This window comes from Lissotriton helveticus, chromosome 2_1 (genome assembly GCF_964261635.1).
Source record: "Lissotriton helveticus chromosome 2_1, aLisHel1.1, whole genome shotgun sequence".
Taxonomy (NCBI): domain Eukaryota; kingdom Metazoa; phylum Chordata; class Amphibia; order Caudata; family Salamandridae; genus Lissotriton; species Lissotriton helveticus.
The window spans coordinates 1,037,876,684-1,037,893,345 of record NC_136059.1 but is presented as its reverse complement, the minus strand read 5'-3'; the positions used below and the strand labels follow the sequence as shown (position 1 = coordinate 1,037,893,345).

The 16,662-nt window shown below is 39.8% G+C and overlaps 1 protein-coding gene across 19 annotated transcripts in view; it reads right to left on the bottom strand.

Moving 5' to 3' along the window:
- The window catches only part of LOC144819585 (uncharacterized), a 211,414-nt gene that overhangs the window by 153,189 nt on the left and 41,563 nt on the right, over positions 1-16,662 (bottom strand). The window contains exon 1 of one of the 19 annotated variants that reach the window (XM_078677417.1): positions 16,369-16,416. The exons of the other annotated variants lie outside the window; for them this stretch is intronic. The gene's annotated coding sequence lies outside the window, so the exon portion shown is untranslated. Of the gene's footprint in view, positions 1-16,368; positions 16,417-16,662 lie in introns of those variants that run through there. 19 annotated transcript variants of the gene reach the window in all.

The following is a 16,662-nucleotide window of genomic DNA, read 5'->3' as shown; positions in this document are numbered from 1 at the left end:
AGAGGAGCTGTTTCATCAGAAGGACCTGTGACTCATCGAGTATGGAAAGCATTGATCCAGTTCGGTACTCCTCCACACTACACAGGAGTATTCATCATCAATATCACCTGATACGTTCCAAGCCACCAAGAGTCAAGACAGTTTTTTCCTCACGTGCTAACGGACAAGCACCCAATCACCTGGGCTCAGGTCATGGCAAAGATCTTTTGAAGTCGGTGCAGTTGCTGCTTCAAACTGATGAGACACAGAAACAAACCACATCAGCCAATCCTTTACAGTAGTCAAGGATCAAGTCATCTGTGGTATTGATCAGTGCAGTGGCAAGCACATCACTCAGAACCAAAGGCAATGCATTGGGCCATTTCAAACATGTCAAAGCACAGGCTTTAGCAAGTCTCGCCTTTCAAATTTTGTTGATCTGCTTCACCATGCCAGATGCCTCTGGCCTGTAACTAGAATGCAGTATTTGATCCACACTGAGGGTAGTACACAACAATTTCATGACTTCGTCATGAGAGTGCATTCCTCTATCTGACTCCAATGTAGCTGGAAGGTTAACTGACATAACATTGATGTAATAAATATCGATGTAAAAAACATTAAGTAAAAAATATAGACAACAAAAATATCAACTCCTTTACTGAAGCAGGTAAGTACAAAAATATCAACAAAAAATATTGATGTAAAAAGTATAGATGTATAAAATATCAACTTTTATATAAATATAAAATAATATATAGAAAATATATTACATATAAAATTTAATTTTAACAAAATAAAATACATTTAATATACATTTTCAAACAATATAACAAATAAACTCAATAAAAAAGATAAACACAAACATAATTATGTAAACATATATATTTACTTTTAAATCAATAAACTTATTTTTAATCTATGTTAAAAGTTTAAAATTATATAAAAAATAAAAATAAAAATATATATCTATGACTTAAAATATCAAAAACAAAAATCTGTAATAAATTAAAACATTAAACTATTAAAAGAAATGTAACTTACATTTCACAATACAGTCAGTGTAACAGTAAGGAAACTGTTGGATAGTGGAGGGGTAAAAATAACTATTTCCACTCCAGTAAGTGCAACAGTAGGGAAAGTGCTGGATAGTGGAGGGGTAAAAAGTACTATTCCCAATCCAATGAGTGCAACAGTAGGGAAAGTGTTGGATAGGGGAGAGGCAGAAATTACTATTCAAACTACAACAGTCAAAAAATAATATATATATATAATAAAAATTAAGAACAATTATAAAAATAAATAAATATTTAAAAAATTGGAAATAAAATGTTTGAAATATAAAAAAATACATATTATCATATTTATCACATGTAACAAACACCTACATATATTATATAAAAATAAATAATGAATACATTCAAATTGAATAATTCTTTTTAAATTAGAAAATATTTACAAACAAACATTAATTAATACATAAATGTATGTATTGTATTTCCTACCCTATAACACCACACCAATAACAACACATTTCAACATTTTAAATTACAGTTACTTCCATAATTAATAATCAATTAAAAAATATTAGAAAAAAACTAATGAACATTGTTAACCACACACACTTTAACACTATAATGTCTACAACACTAACCTAAATTAAAAAAACACAATTAAAACGTATTTTTAAATTAAAAACAATTACTATTAACAACTAATTATAAAGCAATTAAAATGTATTTAATACCCAGCGTTTACCCCTCTGAAAGTAAAAACAAGACACAAAAAAGTAAAAAAGTTCCCAAAATAATATCAAATAATTAACATTAATTAACAGCAATATATTAATTAATTAAACACAAATTACTTCCCATCAATTACTCCTATAAAACACCACAACACACACCTAAAATGAATTACACAATTGCCATAATACATTTTTTATTCATTTAATTAATATCAATTAACAATAATTATTAATATAAAATAAATAAACTACTCAACACCCTTTACTCCTAATAACTCCAGAACACACAGCTGTAATTACTTACACAATTGCCATACTTAATTACCAATTAATTAATTATGATTGATTAACAACCAACTATCAATTAATCAATAATAAAAAATTACTTCCTAACCTGTACACCTATAAACACCAAAACACACACCTAAAATTAAATACACAACTACCATAATTAATTACCAATTAATTATTTAAAATAAATTAACAACCAATTATTAATTCATCAATTAAAAATAAATTGCTTCCCACCCTTTGCACCCATAAAAACCAAAACACACCTAAAATTGATTACACAATTACCATAATTAATTAATAATTAATTAACTGTAGAATTTCATCCACTGACTTATTTTTGCCATCGGATTAAGTGTTGCTGGATCATGAATCTGATTTCCGGCCTCAACCCTGTCAAAAATGTTGATACGAATTGTCTCATATACTAATGATTGAATGTGTCCAACCCGCTGTACTGCTTAAAGGCTTGTAATAGCTTTTACTAATAAGCATGCAATGACTCTTTAGGTTCCTGGGTCGTTCGATTTATCTTAACCGAATCAATATCTTGAGGGGCTATTTTGGACTACAACCATGTGATCACATGATCGTACTTTTTCATAACCAAAGGTGAAGGACCATGAGTCACTGAATCGCTCTCTTGCTCAGAAGCCGGCAACTCAATAGTGATTTTGCAAGCACTCCATAGATAACTAGGAACTACAACTTCAAACAAGGTAATTAAGTCAATCCACAACACCTTCCAGATCTTAACAAAGCGGTCGACTTGCTTGTACCACTTAGCAGGTTTCTCCCTTAGCCCGGAGAAAATCAGAAGCACAGAGCCACAAACTTCGCTCTAAAAAAAACCAAAAGAAAAAAATGAGAGATCAGCACAAAAGGATAAATGAGCTCTCAGACAAGGAGGATACTGAGCTCAAATGGGATTATAATGATACATCTTTAACTATATGTTCTAACACCTCGGGAATCTCAGAAGGCAATCAAACTGCTATCGATACGGGCTCCGCCCAGGGGGGGGGGGGGCGGAAGACCGAACCTGCTTTTATTGACATTCTGCATTCTATTAAAAACTTTCAAGTCGAAGTTAAAGCAGACAGCCGTAGATCTCGTCTGGCAGCTAAGAAACTACAAGGTGCAGTGAGGAAAGTGGGTAAAACCTGAGCCGAAATTGCTGACCGTATGACAGCGGTAGAAGATAGAACGGAGCAATTGGAGAAGGATGTTACATCACTCAAAACCAAAACAGAGGAGCATGAGGCGGCGATAAAAAATTACCTGTGGAAGCTGGAGGAGCAGGATAACCAGCAAAGGCGGAACAATCTGCGCTTCCTGGGGATTCCGGAGGGTGTCGAAAAGGACGATCCGACAAAACATATGGTCTCTTTTCTTAAGGGAGCATTCCCCGAGCTACAATCATGGGACTGGGACAAGGAAATCCAAAGAATGCACAGATTCCCTCTAACACCTGCTAAACGTAACCCCTCAATGCAGCCACATCCCCGTGCTATGCTACTTTTTTTCGGCAACTTTTTGCTGCGGCAAACATTGTATGATCTCGCAAGACCAACACATAAGAAAGTATATGAGGTAATTTCTTTTTTCACCCGGCCTGATTTTTCACACGCCACAGTCGAGCGCAGGTGGAGGCTCAGACAACTTTTTGATCCCTTTCAAGAACTTGGGGCTACAGTGTATCTGCAGAATCCTGCAAGGCTGAACGTTGTTCATCAAGGGAACACTTGCAGCTTCATATCTGAAATACAGGCCAAAAAGTATTTGGAGGAACTTTCGGGACATAAGTAAGGGGGACAAAAAAAAGGGGGAGAATCAGAAGATGTAACTGGGGTTTAATTATCTTGGGGGTGGGGGGAGGGGAGGAACTGATGCAGGTCAGGAAAGTTTTCAATACAAGTAGACACAAGCGTAAGCAATACCGGGCTATCTGGTTTGTAGGAACCTTCAGTAAATGGCACGAGGTGGGGTCGGGGCTAAACCCAGAGTAAGCAAAATGGGGGAAAAAAGGAATATAAAAAATGGGGTATTAAGGGTATTATCTTTGGATATCTGTGGCCTAAATGATGTAAAAAAACGGCAAAATGTAGCTATTGGTTTGGAATCTATGGGTGCCAATGTTGTTTGTCTACAGGAAACCCAAATTGAGGGCTCCCAAACATATCTTCTAATATCACTTGGCTATAAACTGGTTTGTGCAACAACGCAAGGGGCTTGGGTCCGGGGTGTTGCAATTTTAGCCAAGGGCACAGGATATACTTTCTCCCGCAGCAAGAGTGACAAATTTGGCCGATGGGCAATCACTGAATGTCAGGATAGACGGGGGCAGAAGATAACGATCTGTGCCATATATGGGAGCAATACAGACGACCCGATATCTCTAATGAACTCTCACTTTGGCCTTTACCGTTATTGATTTGTGGGGATTTCAATATCAATCTACCTAGCGACTGGTCCATAAAGGAGGATTGCGTGTATAAGGACGTACGCCCAAAGTCTTTAAGGCTGTAAAATACATGTGTCATACTCACGGACTTATTGATGGGTGGCAAAATTCTAATGCAATTTACCCTGGCTATAAATTCTTTTCTAATCCCCATCACATGCACGTTAGAATAGATTACTTTCTGATCTCTAATTCAGTAAAAACTAAATCCCAAATTTTGAAATTACTCAGAATGCTTTCAGATCATAACCCCCTAATCTGCACATTAACTTTAGCACAAGGGCATCCAAATCCAAGCTCGTGGACTTTTGAGAAGTCGTTGCTGTCTGATCGTCGGTATTGTATACATATGCGAAAATGAATAGCTAATTTTTTAAAAGATAATCATTTACCAAGAGGAAAAGCAACTGGCTTAGATAACTTACCATCCAAATTTTTTCTAGTCTTCTTGGACCAATTGAAGGGTATCTTATTGAATCTATTTATTTATATCTTCAAAGTTGGCCACCCCCCCAATTCATGGTCTAGCGCAAAGATAGTAATTTTCCCCCCAAAAAATAAACCGCCAGAACAGCTAGGCTCTTATCGGCCAATCACGCTCATAAATGCAGACTCCAAAATCTTCTCAAAGCTTCTAGCAAATCGAATCTCCCCTATCATCCATAAAGTTATAGCTATTTATCAGCACGGTTTTGTGCCTGGAAGATCTACGGCTAATCACATTCAAAGAGTGATTACCCTATTTGACCACTCGGAAGTTGCAGGAGACCCTATGGCGTTGGTTCTTCTCGACGCCGAGAAGGCCTTCGATAGGGTCTCTTGGCAATTTTTGTGGTGTGCCATGGCCATGGTGGGAATCTCCACGGGGTTTATTCAAGCAGTACAAAAACTATATGTCAACCCCAGGGCTATGGTAATGGTGAATGGGAGTCTTACAAAGGAACTGACTATAACTAGAGGAACCCGGCAGGGGTGCCCATGCTCCCCCCTGCTTTTTGCATTGTATCTTGACCCTTACATTCGGAGACTGGAAAGAAATAGTGAGATAGAACCAATTATATCACAGGGCTATTCCACCAAGACCTTGGCTTATGCTGACGACATAGCCATTGTGACTACAAACCTGAAAACTGCTATGTCTGCTATTACCAGCGAGGCGATTAGATTTGGAGGGATTTCGGGTTACGCACTCAATCAGGGGAAGACTCAGATTGTTGTGAATAAGGAGATAGAGATGAATGACCCTTTGGTGGTTAGTGAGGCGACGTACCTGGGTATCTCCATCACATCCAAACTTGAGTGTTTGGTGGAATTAAATGTGAAACCTATGCTGGGTTCTATGCAAAAAGATCTGTGGCGGTTAGATAACCTACATCTCTCTCTTATAGGTAGGGCTAACGCCTTGAAAATGTTTTTTTTCCTAAAATCCTTTATTTATTTAGAACTATCTGTTTAGAATTCTCCGATCAATGCTTTAAAACAATGGAGCATACTTTTTCTAGCTTCATTTGGGTCTATGCACAACCCCGGCATGCCTATACATTTCTGACCCTTACAAAAGAAAGAGGTGGGCTTGCTCTTCCAAACCTTAAAGCTTACTACTGGGCGTCTGCCCTGCTCTATAGCCAGGAATTATTGCAAAATATAAGGCTGGACGGGGAGCTGGGGGTGCCCAGCCTTCTGTATTTCAAATAATCCTAGGAAATCATAACCGCGGCTACCTATGGCGGCATCTTCACGATAGTTACCATCAGAATGTCAAATGTAAGACTTTATTCAGTGGTTTTAAAACTTGGAAAACAGTGAGGAAAATTCTGGGCATCGGGCAAGTCTCATATTACACTCCCTTATGGGATAACCTCGACCTACCAGAGATCTTTAGGGACAATTGTATGAAGAAATGGATCGCAGATGCAATTACACATCTGGGTTGCCTCTTCTCAACCGTTGGGATGTTATCGTTCGAAGAATTAAGGGAACATTTTCAGGTGGATAGGAGGGATTTTTTTAAATATCTCCAAATTTGAGATTATGTTACACGAAGAGCGGCGGGAGGGGGTATCTCATAGAAAATAAAACTTGTAGAAACCTTAATCCATAGTAACATAAACACCATTTGGGGGATATACTCAATGGTGAATATGTTGTTTCCAGATGACATGGAGAAAACGGCTCAGAAGAGGCAGGGGAAAATTGGCATAACTTTGGATGAATTTCACAAAACCTATGCAATGTCACAAACATGTCTCATGTCCAGTAAACTGCAGGCACAATTTTATAAAACTTGCTTCTTTTTATATTACACTCCCGATAAAATTGCCAAACGGGGTTCTGGTAAAGGGACATGCTGCCCTAGATGTCATCTATTCAAAGCTGATTGTGTACATATATTCTCCACATGTGACAGATTAATCCTGCTTAAACACGAGATCGAGAAATTCTTATTGGTTGTATGAAAAAGAACTGTTAGGTTATCTGATGAAATAATCTTGTTAGGGGCTGTCGACTACGGATTAGGAGGGGAATTCATTTTTACTGCCATGGCTGTGTTAAAGATTTGCATAGCCTCGGCCTGGCTGGATCCGATTGCTCCTTCGTTTCAGCAATGGCTGGCGAGGTTATTAGCTATCTTTAATTTAGAAATTGCTATTTATAAAAGAAAGGGTAAGAAGAGACGCAAATGGGGGCTGAGAATTTGGGCCCCCTTAATGGATTGGTGTCAAGCCCAATAGAGTATGGTATGATTTGGGATGAATACTCCCCTTCGGCACACACGTGGAGTTGCCAAAAATTCCGTGATCCGCGGCAGAACAGAATAAGTAGAACAATAAGAGTACTATAGGTATATAACATGTTAGCTATTCCTTAGCTCAGGTAGATTAAAAATACTTTGTGTGACATTCGAATGACTGACTACTTTGTGGCTCCTATAAAGTTTATTGCACAGAAGGAGGAGGCTAGGCTTGTAAATATGCTAGACTTTGTTATGGTTCAATCATATGTTTCATTTCTAACTACAGAAAGGATGGAGCCTTACCTGACATGGGCAAGGCATCGGAGATCAGGTTTTATCTAGAGGTGGGCGGCAAATTCCGTTCCGCTCACAGAATTTGCGAAATGTTGGCAATTCCACGTTCCGTGCGGAACGTGGAGTTGCCAAAAATTCCGTGATCCGCGGCAGAACAGAATAAGTAGAACAATAAGAGTACTATAGGTATTGCACAAAACAGTAGCATTTTCTTGGATAAATGGCAATGCTGGGCAGGATTCATTCTGGCATGATGCTTCTGTCACAAAAATTAAACCTCAACATGAAGCACTTACAGCAGGTGCCCGAGTTAAAGCTTAAATTCGGTAACGCATTAATCAGCCCCAAAAAATCGTGAGCTCGGTCGAGGCTGGGCAGGTGTGCTTTCTCCCCATATCTACTGTCATAAACTAGCTGTGATGCTTGATGGAGGTCTTTGCATTTTGTATAGTAAATGTATAAACCTGCCTTAAGAATCTGTTTATGCCTAGCCCAAAAGGATAGTTTACTTTATATTTTTTGGTGCACATTTCTTGTTCCTTGGCATACACTCTTTTGATCAAATTGTATAATGAATGCCTTAAATGCCAATGAAAATGCTTATGAAACTGCCAAAGTGGGGTTTTGTGGATCAAATACAGAATTTTTATTTGTTAACTGGTCTGACCTGGAAGGGTGGGGTCTGGGGGGGGTATTTGGTATACGTGATAAAATCAAATACATTTTTTTTTTTAAAAAGGAACTACAACTTCAAACAAGGTATTTAAGTCAATCCACAACACCTACCAGATCTTAACAAAGCGGTCGACTTGCTTGTACCACTTAGCAGGTTTCTCCCTTAGCCTGGAGAAATCATTCATAAATGCAGCTTGGTCACCTCTACTCCAAGGGACAAGCATATAACCTCCACTAGGCACCTACCATAATGGATATTCCTCAACTCCCTGCGCCCCCCTCCTGGAGGTGGTGTTTCACCTGTCACCTTCCTCTCACTCTTCTTCAACCATCTTTCCTTCCAAACATCCAGCCCTACTCCAAGCCCTTGAGCTACTCTCAGTTATGTGTATTCAATTCCCTCACTCTCTTTTCCCCTGTAGTTAAGCCTATGATTCCCCTGTAACATTTTCGTTCTAAACAAATCTACTCAATACCTATGAGCTAACTCTGACAACTTCTTGTGCACTCGTCTTGCCGCGCGGGTGACATCCTTCGCTACAAAGAACAGGTCATCTGGTTCATAAGTCTCTATCCTATCCAAAGGTAAATCGCCACTGATGATCTAATCTACCTCAGCCTGCAGCCTCACCACATCCAAATGCTGCGCCTTCACTGCAGCCTTGATGGTACCCTGACTTGATTTATCATTCTGACTCTCCTTGCTATTGTTGTGGTCTCTCACCAGGATTCAAAGTCTGCAACATCTAAGACATGCTGACTTCCAGCAGCTCCCTGACTCGTACTTGCTTTCAAGACCGCATCAATTGTTTCTATCACTGTAGTTTCCCACTTCCATAGGTCTGAACCAGGGCTCGCCATAGGTATAGACCTTATAGTACTGTAACCAAAGTATACTCCCAAAGGATCAGCGATAGCTGCTAAAGGTGTACTAGATTCCCTAAGCATCAAAGATGGACAATTCCCACTCGTGCTTCCTGTTCTTCACAATCCAGTCCCTAGGACTTGTATGGGCTGACTCTGACTAAGGCTTCCCACAAAAAAAATAACAGAATTAAAATAATTACCAAATTAACTAATAAAAATTAACTACTAATTAATAATTATCTAATAATACATTTATTCCCACAATTAACACTATAAAATCTAAATTAAATAAATACTAATAAATAAAAAATATTAATGAATTTATTATAATTAAATTATTCCCACCCTATTCCCCTATAAACCCACAACCCACTACAGAACTACAAAATGCAAAATGTAACTAACATATATTTAATAACTACTAAAAATGTAACACATATAAAAAAGCAATCCTTAAACAAAAGAATGAATCACAAACTTTCAAAATACATCCTAAAATACATAACACTCACTTAACCCCTTAATTGCTGCCGTCGGCCAACGGTCGTCACGGCCACTACCTCCCCAGTGCTGCGCACGACCGTTGGACGTCCATTCAGCACTAGTTCCAATGGACAGCGCAGCACTGGGGAGGTTTATTTACAAGCTCTAAAGGGGTTAACAATCGATATTTTCAACAACTATATTTTCACAAACGATATTACTAACTTCGATATTTTCAAAGCGATATTTCTTACCTTAAATTGGATATTCTTGACCATGATATTTTTGCTGTCGATATTACTGTATCACAATATTTCCAAATCGATATTTGTGTATGTCGTTATTTAAAACTCGATATTCTGTCTATAGCTCGGGTGAAACACAGGAACAACAGGACCATTGGTAACCGGAACTGTAAGAGCTTCTGGTAACCGTGAAGCAGTGCAAGTAAGTAATTCTTTATTGTTTAGTTAATTAAAACCATTACAAAAAAATACCACAGTATTTAAAAACAGGATATTGACACTACTATATAAAAGATAAAGTCTATAAAATCAAATGTCAATGTAGCTTAACGATATGCTTGTTGAGGGCCATGGTTCTGCCACAATGAAAGGAGTTCTTGTTTCAAGATCGAGTCTCTCCCAAGGGCCTCGTTTTTTCTCGAAATGGGTGATGAATTTGACTGTTCTACATATCAATTGTGGATCCATTGAACATAGGATTTGAACAATCGCTGACCGACGTGAAGCAGTGTTAAATCCATTCTGTTCTATGCCTCCCAAGGTGGATGCGCCTGTCCCTCCTACTCTTGCAGATATCCTTCCCACAACTCCTGTCCTAATACCCACTTGAGCTGCTGCACTTCCCACGTTTTTCTGCACTTCCCAAGTCTCGCCCTCATTCCCTAACTGTGTACTGTAAGGTGGAGGACGTTCAAATAACAACACATTCAACAAGCTGTCTTCGTTGTCACTAATGTCACTTCCATTTGTCTTTTTATTCCTGTTGTGAGAACCTCCCTCCTCTACCAGCGCCGGGTATAGCTTTTCTCCTTTTATGGTACACACTCTCCATTTCTTAAGCTGTGTGTCCTATTGTGCTCTGTGATATGACCTCACAGTTTTCTTCATCCTCCCTTCATATTTCTCCCTCTTTTTAGCATGTACTGTACGCATCCAAGCATCTAATTCTTCAAACTGTGTCGGTCTAGGCAAAGGTCACAGTGCAAACATCGCTGATGCAGTACATCCAGCCAAAATGAACCAAAGCAATGAAAGGACCATTCACCCTCCTTCTCAGTGATCTTATGCCAATGTTGAAGCCAAATTATAGTATGTAGCCCAACTTTTGTCGAGAGGGTATAGAAAATGGTAAAGAAAAGGTGTGGTTGGAATATATGGTTCCAGGGGGTTCTTCCTTATTTGGAATTGGTGCCCTCACACACCCTTGTAGCTGTCATGCTTCATCATCGGGCGTTTTGATCCTCGTGGGGCCGGAGCTGCAATGCCCCATGGGCCCCGTGAGAGGTCTCTTTGTCAGAGATCTTTTCTTGTATAAGCCATGACGGTGCTTGCGGGTGTGTGGGGTATAATGTGTAAGTTAGAGAGTGTGATCTTAAAATTACCAAAAGGAATTACATTTTATTCAGAAGCCCTTCGGTAAGGTTTCAAACTAATATGTGCGCAAGGTTATGATACTTCACTACTTAGTGAGTGTGTTGTACTGAACTATCGTGGTTTCACTATTCAGGTCGACATATTTCATGCTGTGTTGGTCCAGTAATGGATCCCTAGCATTTCTTCATGACCACAAAATATGTTCCCTACCCCTGAATTAGGGTGGGTATCTAAAGTCTTATTATACTCAATCCCTGGTAGTGATACAGTAGATCCTAGGTATCTATATCATGCTCACCCCAGTACTATGAGTTGAGGATTTTTTTGGGTTACAACCACGTTCTTAAAGTTCAGTTTAAGTGATCGGGGGAGACTAGAAAAGATGTACCACATTCAAGCCATGACAAATCTCCGATAAGAATGGCTGTCTATGGAGGGGGTGAAAGGGAGGGGGGGCAAACTTGCATAATGGCAACATCTGACACGTCAGTTAAATCAATAAGGGTTTGGTCCTAGAACTTAAATGGTCTCAATAATGGGCTGAAATGGATGGTAGTAGTACAGTTCATTAAAAAACTCATCTGACATAATCCTGTTGCAAGAGATGCACCTTTGGGGAAATCAGTGTAGGGCATTAAATAGGCTAGAATACATGTTACTGGCACATGCTGGCTACACGACCGGATCACGGGGAGTTGGAATATTGTATAGAACAGCGCTCCCACTCATCTGGTACAAATTATGGGCTGACACGTTGGAGAGATTAGTTGCGATAAGTGGCCAGTCGAAGAGACATACTTTGAACATGTGTTCAGTGTACGCACACCGCACTGGGACTACAGGCAGCCACCTAGACATGCTGGGCCCATTATTATTGGAGTTTCCAGAGGGCTGGCTGATATTGGGAAGCGATATGGACAACATTGTCTTGACTGAGATGTACTCCATGGGGGGTGGAATGATGGGACGTAAGCCGGGCACATTTGGGGAGTTCCTCCGGGCAATGGGCCCGAGTGATTGAAGGCACAGACCACAGATACGAGATGGGTAAAGAAATAGTGGAGGCATTCACTTCCTATTACGATGCACTGTACTCCTACTCATCTGGGAAGACAGAGGTGGATTGCATAGAGTTCCTCTGAGAAGTAAGGACACCAAAACTGTCAATAGTAGAGAGAAATATGCTAGAGGCTGACCTTACAGTGGAGGAGATTAAAACTGCAACACGCGCACTTCAATCTGGTAAGGCAGTAGGGCCCAAAGAGCTGCCAGTAGAATTATTTAAATGCATGCTGGATCAGACGGTGGAACACCTGCTCAGAATGTTTAACAGAGCCAAAAAAGAAGGGGTGCTTCCCTCAATCTAAGCACAGCCCTGACTGTGGTAATCCCAAGGAGGGCAAACCCCCCTGCGGGTTGTATAGCCAAATAACCTTACTTAACCACAAAGCCAAAGTAATGGCCAAAGCTCTCTCTTTGCATCTGTGCAAAGTCTTTGCCTCCCTCATCCACAAGGACCAATCCATATTTATGCCTCATAGAAGTACGTGCCTTAATATACGCCGGCTGTTTGGGGTCCTGCACACAACAGCTGCCTAGATGCTAGAATGACCTTTGATAGTGTACAGTGGAACTATCTATTTGCCGTGCTGGACCAAATGGGCTTCGGACCTAAATTCATAGGTTGGGTTAAGCTTCTTTATTGCGACCTGCTGGCGAGAGTACGGGTCAATGCTACAGTATCCAGAATATTTACGCTTCAAATATGGACTAGACAGGGCTGTCAATTGTCCCCCTTGTTGTTCACCTTGGCCCTAGGCCCATTGGTGGCGTGGGTGCGTCAAGATCCCTTAATATGGGGTATCCCAGTGGAGGGAGAATGGGAAGAACGTATATCCCTATATGCGGACGATATCCTGCTATATGTAACAAGACCAGAGCAGTCTATTGGCAGAGTGTTACAGATTTTCCGTATATATGGTGATTATTCTGGTTACCGCATCAACTGGGATAAATCCTTGTTGTTTCCTCTAGCAGGAGGAATACCTAAGTTAACATCTAGATGCAAGGTACCGGTTGAGATGCAGTGCTTCAAATATTTAGGGCTATACATTACCAGGAACCTCAGGAGTTCTACCATAAAAACATTGAAGCACAGCTGAACAGATTTATGAAAGACGCTAGCCATTGGCGGTCCCTTCCCCTTACATTAATGGGTTGTACAGCCTTATTTATGATGATGTTGTTCCCTCGCCTACCATACATCATACAAAATACTCCAAACAAGATTCCCAATGCCTTCTTCCAAAGAATTAAAGCTGAACTGAGATCCCTACTCTGGGGAGGAAGCGTGCAGTGAATAGCGTTGCATAAATTGCAACAAGGAATATATGAAGGAGAGTTGGCTATCCCTGATATCAAAGCCTATTATTGGGCAGCCCAACTCGTAAATGTAAATGACAGGGTCATCAGAGACAGAATGGAACTGGCTTACAGAGCAGACAGAAGGACTATGGGGGCGGAAGGGCACCTCCAGATACTATATGACAAAAGTAGGGCCCGGACCTGCCAGCACACACATGAACAGTGGTAAAATCCTGGAGAGCAGTGATGAGGGTCTTGGGCTAGGAGAGGAAGCTAACCAAGATGACCCCACTTTGGGACAGGGATCACTTACGAAGGGTGGGACAGTTGTGCAGCTTTGAGAAATGGAAAATGCTGGGTTTAGACAATCTGGGAGTGGTATGGAGGGGACAGGCATATATCACCTTCGCCTCACTGCAACAGGATTATGAAATGAGACAAGGGGAATGGTTGAAACACCTCCAACTGGGGCAAGCCCTCAAAAACTACATCAGTGAGTGTGTGAATCTGTAGGAAGCGTCCCCCCTATAATACCGGCTACTGACAGATCCTTTACCAGAAAAAGCAATATCAATGATATATAAGAAAATATTGAACAATGCCCGGACACCCTAGGAGTACTAAAGACCTTATGGGAGGGTGACCTGTGCCACCCGGAGAACGAGGAATGGAGGGACACCATTGAGGGCCTGAGGGAGGTAGCAATACACTCCAGATTTAGACTGATCCAACTAAAGATCCTGCACCGGGTATATTACCATAAGACAGTATTGGGGGAGAGCTGAGAACAGACTTTGTGAGAGGGGGTGCGGGCAGGAAGGATCCCATTTTCATCTGCTCTGGGACTGCTCAGTGATACAACAGTACTGGCTCGAAATAGCTAGACTAAAAGCCAGTGTGGTGGGAGCTGAGGTCCCGGTAGAACCCAAATGGATCCTGTTGCTCATATCAGGAGAGGGAGATTGCCAAGATATACAAGACTCTGGTTAGAACTGGCTGCAGTTATTGCTAAATGCAATGTTGTAGAGCACTGGGGAAATGCTGTCCCCCCAAAATTCACAGACTGGAAATCGGACCTGGACTGGTGCCATCAAGCTGAACGCACAATATATAGAAGAGGAGGGTGCCCTAAGAAGTGGGAAAAGATTTTAGGGTCCTGGCAGGCTTTCCACGGGCTGTGTGGGGAGGGGTAGGGGCTTAAGTAAGAGAGAACGGCAGACAGTGTTGACCTGAGTTTTTACTTCCTCCGGCACTGAAAGTAAAGAAATGTAAAGCATGATTGGAAGATTTGTATACATTCTGTATTGTTGAATTGTCTGCCGAGCACATTGCAACAAACAGAGTTATAAAAAAAGGCAAGAATTTAAAAAAAAAAAAATTAAGAATTCTCTAGTTCTAATGTTGCAGTAAAAGAGTAGGGTTAACACATTTAGAAGAAAACAGAGTAGGGTTAGGGATGATTCACAACGATTATTGTATATAATCTGATTGAAATGACTGCAAGTCAACTTTCAAAAGGAAAAAAAGGTTTTGCTTTATGCACAATTTAAAAGTTAAGACTATATTCTACTCAAAGATCTGACTCTACATACACATCTGCCTTACCAAAGCAAGATGTAGCATCATTTTATGTGTCACATTAATAGTTGTACTAATAGTAATTATAACATTGTTAGCAGGATTAACACTTTCACCAGAGAAAGAGATGCCTGTATCTACACCTGAAACTAAAACACTTGCACAAACAATAGATGAAACAAAATTGAAGGCTTGATTCATAGATTATTCAAAATATGATTTGTCTTTTTTGAATATATACACAAGCTTTAGATGCCAAAAACAGCTATGTCTGTGCTCACTTACCTTCTTCAGCTGAAGATGAGGTGACTTATCACCTCATGCCGCGGTCATATGCAATTACATGCAGCACACTGCAGCTTACTGCTTAGCCCATTTTACAGACAGGGACACTGAATATTATTTTTCCATTTACAACATAATTCTTTGAAAAGCACCCCATTAAGAAAAGCATTAATTTACACCCACAGACAAAAGAACAAGGCACTGAATGATATTTCTTTAGACCACCCATTGTTATAGACACTGTTGAGACAGACAAAAACAATTTGATCTGTTTGATGAGGCCATTAGAAAAGACATACATTATGTCATTAAAGTGAAGGAGATCTCATAATGTTCATAGTAAAGACAAAGATGACATTTAAAAGAATGTTTGTCAGAAAACGCAAGATGAATATGAAAAGAAAATGGTATATTTAAAATTTACATTTGATAGAAGACAACAAGGGAAATTATGTGTTTGCAAAAGAAGAAATCCATTTAGAAAAAGAACATTAGAATTAGTAGCTGTGAACAAACATTTTAAGTTTTGGGAGACAGTGTTCAATTTTTTACAAGGGAAGAAGCAGTTAGTACAGGGGCTTATTTTGTTTGTGGATAAGATGCTTATTTCCAGTTACCTGCTGATTGGGAGGGTATTTGTTATTTAGCTTTATTGTTTCCGAAAATGTACCATGTAAATAGTTTATATGCTTTGACCATGACACCATCCCATTAACATACACAAAGTGTTTATGATGGAACACAGTCAGTAGGAGACATTTTTTGAGGAATCATACCACCTGTAGGAGTAGTTTTACATGACAAAAAGATTAGAAAGCAGTGGATGAATTACCAGCTAGTATCTCTGGTTCTTTTCCTGGCTGTTAACACAGAATTAGTGGCTATTAGATCAATTGTTTTGCATGATTTATTCACTATACACGTTTACTGGCAGATAAAGGTGGAGTCTGCAAGTTGCTGAAAGCTCAACGTTACTGCTCATACGTACCTGGTTAGATTAAAATATTTCTGATTTGAAGTCTGTACTCGAACTATTAGAAACTGAAGGTATATTAGAACATTTTGGCAAAAGAGTTTCTGCTATTGGTATCTGGTTTACAACAGCAGAAAGAGGCTTTTTACAGTAATTTTCTTTTGGTTTCTTGCAGGATTACAAATTCAAAAAGCACAACACAGTCCAACAAAGGCATTCACAAGAAATAAGAAAATTGCAAACCATCTTAATACATGTACCCCCCTAGGAAAAACCTATCCATAGCCACGTCTATACAGTTTTCAAACT